Here is a 6,016-nt window from a genome sequence, read left to right as displayed (position 1 = left end):
AGATCGAGGACCTTGCCCAAACTGAATGAATATCTGCAGCTACCAACGGCAAGTTTTAAACTACAGACCCACAGCAATCAACCTGCAGCTCGTGAATTTTGGGGGGTGAGGTTGTTGAGAGCATCAGAATGTCTGGACTTTATGATGCAGGAGACTGTGACTGATGCTTTTTGGGCAGCATGTACTTGCAGCGGAGAGGGAATTCGTACACTCAAGTGCAGAAGTTGCTACTCGCTGAAGTAATATTCTACAGCTAAATTTTGCAAAGGGCACTCCTTTTTTAAATTACTATTACGCTTTTGCAGGTTTTGATATTCTATGAGGAACTTCTTAATGTGGCAAGTGGGAGTGGCTTGTATAGCTTTTGTTATTTTTAATTATTGCCATTTAGAAACAAATTCAGGTAAATTGGTACCAACTCTCTCCTGTAGATACGGGTACGCAAAGATGCATGTAAATGCAATAGTTTACAATATTAATTGCGCCAAGATGCATGTATCCACATTGGACATAGCACTGATTTACATATATTCATATAAAAATCATACTTTTAAACCAGTGTAGTTAAATTAGTACAAAGGCTGTATTTCAATCAGCCCTAATGAAATCTTCCCTTGTCCCTGCTTCTCCAGCAAGAAGAGTATTAGATTATGGTTTGTTTCAAGTCCTATTACTAGCAAAGCTGCACAGTTTGGAAGCGATGCAATTCTTTCGCTGCAGTACTGTTAATTTATGTTTGGTTTCTTAAAAAATTGAAGCAACAATATTGAGTCTGGGATTACCACGAGGTGGCACTGAAGGCCCACGAGCACTTCCAGACATGTCCATGAAGCCTGGAGTAACCTCGTCCTCTCCCGAGATCGTTAATCCTAATATCATAACCTAATGATATTAGGGCACAAGGGTACGAGCAGAGATTAGCCCTACCCGTGCTATATTTGTAGCGCACAGCAAGTAGTATTTAGCTATAAAATGTACAACCATCTGCCACGTTACCGACAAAGCAACGTCTGGAATGTAGCCGCCTCTCTTGACATCCTGGGGGAGAAAATACACGAGAGCTACGGCAATAATTTAACCGTAACGGTCATGCCGCTAAACCTTTGTAGTTTCACCTTTTGTAACTTACAGTAAATACAGGAACTACAGAGAAAATACTGTTCTACAGTGACATCTGTTTAGTTATCTTCGACAATAAGGAAATTCAGTCACGGCCATTATATCTAGAACATGCAGGCGATATCCCCTCGCTATACATTATTCTTAAATATAAGAGTCTAAAACAATGACTTGTTTTTAAAGAGTCAAGATTTCTTCTAACAGGCTGCAAGGGTTTAGCACCAGCACCTACAATTGGCTTTATATCTAGGCATGTAACAAGCTTCCAAATAAAAGGGTGGCATGCGACAGTATTAAATTAACCACATATGCTTTCGGTTTAAAACAAGAGGCAAAAACTACACAGCGCACAGTACAACTGACACTTTATTCCTTCGTGATGGGGATATATAGTATTGAAACCGCAAGAGTCACCAAAAAAAAGAAAAAAAAAGAAAAAAATCAAAGTGCAAACCTCTATTAGAACAGGTTATGGAATGTATTGATGTTTTTGGCACAAAAAGTGGGGAACTCTATACTGCAACAAGATTTTAGGTTTAATGAAATGTAACACTTCTGTGTTCAGTAGTCATATCTGTGCACTGCAGAACAATACAATGTAAAACAGTGACTAACACGATTCACATGCAACTCTATACAAGTTACATCATACGTCCAGTTAAAACTTCGCTGAAAAGACACGTGAGGTCCAGTGATACTTTGTTCACAATCACTTAATACCATTCTTTAAGCAGTCTTATCTTTTTTTCAGCTTCCTTATTGATAAAAGCAAAAATAGAGAATCTTAAATAGCAAGTTATTTTCCCCAAATGGTTCCATGTGAATGTTGATGTTTTCTGTCAAAGCTCTGATTTCATTGATATAATGTATAAGAAGCTGAGTGAAATCAAAAGCTCCTTTTTTTTCCCCCCCATATTTCACCCCCAATTTGGTGTGAACAAACAGCATTCTGTGCACTGACTTTTTGTTTTTAAAACTGGACGTAGTGTTGCCTATGAGCTCTGTACCTATCACATGGAAATCACCAAAAAAAAAAAAACTCAGAGCACAGCTTCACACAGTGGCATCTATTTAAGACCGAAAAGGAGTATATTAGCACGGAAAAGACAAAGATGCAGAAATGGAAGAATTCAAGTTTATCTTATAAGGTACAGTATGCATTCACATTCTGATTGCAGAGAGAGACACTGTATTCACATTCTGGTGAAGAAAGCAGCCCACGTATCACAGCTCTCCCTAAACGCTCAGCAAAGATAACGCCTGTGAAAGGCCTACGACGCACACCGTAGCGCCTTCATTTCAACCGAGCTAAACTGATTGCTCGAAGGAAAAAAAAAACAAAAAACCAAACCCCTTTGATGCGTAATTCAAGCCCCACTGCCAAGCTATAAACCACAAGAACTTCTGCGCTGGCCTGCTATGTCACATAGCCTGACAGTCGTTATCAAGCGTTTTATGTGGGCAGCAGTTCAGTGCCTCATCTCCTTTTTTGGTTTGGGATTTTATTATTTGTATTAATCAAGGATGATGATTTATATCAGGCATCCGAGAAATGTTCTGGTGACAAGATGTACGGGATGCCCATTAGATGCATATGTATCGCAGCAGAAATGTCCTCACAACTGAATTCTTCATTTGGGCAACAGAAAAAACAGCAAACAGCGAGAAGCAGCAGCATTTGGCATGATTTTAGTTCTTAGTGCCATACTGCAAATGCACAAACTGAAGTGCTCTTCATGTTTTCGCTTTATAATGCCAGAAGAAAGAATAACGCTACAAGCAGAGAGGTGAGGGCAAGCCCACTAACCAGCTTGGGTAACTTTTGGCATCAGGCTAAGATGTAATCCAGAGTGTCTATGTTAGGAGGTTATGATACCTACAGAGACCAACAGAGAGAAAGTGGGCGTGATGTAGAGCACCTAAATTCTGTGCCTGAAGTTAAGACAGTTGGACTACAACTTGAATTCATCACCTGAGGGAATTCAAGTCCCTCGGCCACTCCCTTTGCTCTATCTGTATGCCAAAACGTAGCCTTGAAGGCAAGGATACCTAAACAGCAATAGGTGAAAGACCAACTCCCCTGTCAGCTCAGATGTTTCTCAGCTCCGAGATCCCAACTGCCCCCCTCTCCCTCCCTTGGGGAGCCAGGGGAATTCGTTGTCACCTATTCTATTGCCTTCAGGGACACAAGAGATCAACGGTGTCCACCGCTCTGTGTGTTTATCTTTTCTGGAGTAATCCTAAAGAAGAGGAGTCACCTTGTCACTCTCTGGCTCTATAGCTCCTGTTGACAGTCATCCTTCCAGCCCAAAGGACGTTGCTCAGAGCCAAAGCAGACTCCTTGGTTTCTCCTCCCTCCTGGCACCTACTCAGGGAGGGAGGGAGTTTCATATAGTCCACCATGGGCTGGGGTACTTTGGAGTGAACAGCGAAGAGGGAGGAGTACAAAAAAAGAAGACTCCAGTAGGAGAACTGAGGCAACGGAGGGCAAAATCACTTGGGGTCAAAAGAGAAAAGCGCTCATCATGCCACACACCAGAAATGAGAGCCTGAGGAAAAGAGAGACAGCCGAAAGTTGAGAGAGGGTGGAAGAGAAAAAAAAAGTAAACAGAAAGTTTCAAAGATAAATCAAAGCAAAATCCCACAGCCTAACGCTGTCCCAGTGTAGCTGGATGCTCTGGCTCCCTAGCAAGGGGAGGGAAGAGGGACTGAAGGAGATGGAGGGGAGCCAGGCCCCGGGGGGTGCACAGACAGGTCAGGGGGGGTTCTGTTCTGGCTTGGTATGACAGCTCCCATGGCTGCATAGGCTTTTAACAGAGTACAGCTTGCCTCTGGAAGGTTACAGTTCAATACTGCAGGGTCACTTTTTGGCACAAAATCTTTGTTCAAAATCAAGGTTGGACTTGATGACAGTCAGACTTGATGATCATAGAATCAAAGAATGTTTTGGGTTGGAAGGGACCTTTAGAGGCCATCTAGCCCAACCCCCCTGCAGGGAGCAGGGACTGCTTTAACCAGATCAGGTTGCTCACAGCCCCGTCCAATCTGGCCTTGAATGTTCCCAGGGATGGGGCCTCCACCACCTCTCTGGGCAACCCCTGCCAGTGTTTCACCACCCTCATTGTAAAGAATTTCTTCCTTAGATCCAGTCTGAATCTACCCTGTTTTAGTTTCAAACCATTACCCCTTGCCCTGTCACAGCCGGCACTTGCTAAAAAGACTGATCTTAAAGGTCTTTTCCAACCTAAACAATTCTAGGATTCTAAGTCATTTTAAAATGCAAGATGCTTTGTAAGGTATTTAAAAAGCACCAAGGGAAGGTAGAAAAAGAGATTCTTCACTGCAACGTTTACAGCCTTAGAGCCTGATCACCTGGGTCAGGCTTAAATGATGGCACATGGGAATGGAAGAGCCAAAGGGAAACATTAGGAGAACGCTTTTGGGACAGCATACAGCCATAAAACTAGCACTTGCTGTTTGGCTGGCCAAAGACTGCCTTTGGGACACGCTCTCTTTTCACATACGTTATATATTCGCTCATCATCCCTCTCTCATGTCATCACACCATACAGCATGCCCACAAAGCATCAGATGTGTCCTGGTAGCTGCCAGGAGGCTTCCTCCTCATTAGCCACTGAGATGAAGCTGAAGAGTACCTACGGATATGAGTAGTGGCGTTTCCCCTCGTATGACTGCACAAAAAAGCATGCAGGTTTCCAAAGGATATCCCAGTGTGTGCTGGGTTAATACTGTTTACTTTCCTGCAGACCACATTGCCTGAGCACCCCCCCTTCACTTCCTACTGTACCTTAGCAACACACAACAAGTGGTTCAGGAAAGGTGGAGGAGATGTCTAGGAAGCTGATAACATGTTCAGACTATTTGTCAGTCTCTGGAGAGTTCCCACTATTGCCTCTGGGAATTTCTCTATCCTTAGTTTATAAATGATTTAACAAGAAGCATGTGAATACAATCGGGTGTGCTTCATTTTACTGTGGTGAAAAAAAAAGTATGACTCAGTGGGTAAACATGTTGTGGAATTTGCTACAAAAATTGTATTTGTTTTAACTGAATACCACAGCAAATATTCATGCAATTAAAAAAATATAAGATGGTTATTGTTCCAAGGAAAACTGCCCCAAGGACAGATAAAGTACAAATGCCAATCTTCCAGGAAAAAATAGCTTCCCTTATTCATGAGCATAGTCCAGGAATAGCTGTCCTTCAACTCCTTCTATCACCATTTTCTTTTGAATTTTGCTAGTAAGTGGCCTCCAAAAGAGGAGAAAACAGTAAGGAGAGGCTGAAATAAATTTAAAAAGTAAACAAAAGAAAAGTACACACACACTACCCCCCATATTTTAGATTACTTTTGTAGTTTTAACTTTTCCAAAAGCATCTGTGCTTTTCATTCTTGTGGTCCGGGTGCTCCCTGGGATGTGGATTTTTTAAAATCTCCTCTTCCACTCTCACCAAATTGAAAGTCATGGCATTAGCAGCAAACTGGGACCTGAACCTGCAGGATGCATCTTGTGTGGCTGCACTACTCTCTCTTTCGCACTCATTCAGGTTTCCCAGGCAGGCATTGCCCTTGAACGCTCCTGTCGGAGGAAGCTTTTTCCAAAGTTGCTACCTGGCATCTGAAACTGATTCCAGCCACAACTGTGCCCAGCAGCAGCAACGTGATACGGCCGAGACAGCGAGCACAGTCCGTTGCCCACTGCTCCAGCTAGCGTACGGAAAGCTTCCCTACCACACCAGATACCAAGTTCATGAGCCCACTGAGTTTTCTTCAGTCCCCCTGATACCTTGCATCACTGAAAGTAAAGAGGACCGAGGAAGGGAAAAAAGATGCAGAGCAAGACAGCGAGAGAAAAAAAGAGAGGAGAAGGGAACA

This window comes from Egretta garzetta, unplaced genomic scaffold (genome assembly GCF_000687185.1).
Source record: "Egretta garzetta isolate BGI_Z169 unplaced genomic scaffold, ASM68718v1 scaffold43, whole genome shotgun sequence".
In the NCBI taxonomy this organism is placed as follows: domain Eukaryota; kingdom Metazoa; phylum Chordata; class Aves; order Pelecaniformes; family Ardeidae; genus Egretta; species Egretta garzetta.
Note: the sequence above shows the minus strand (reverse complement) of the source record.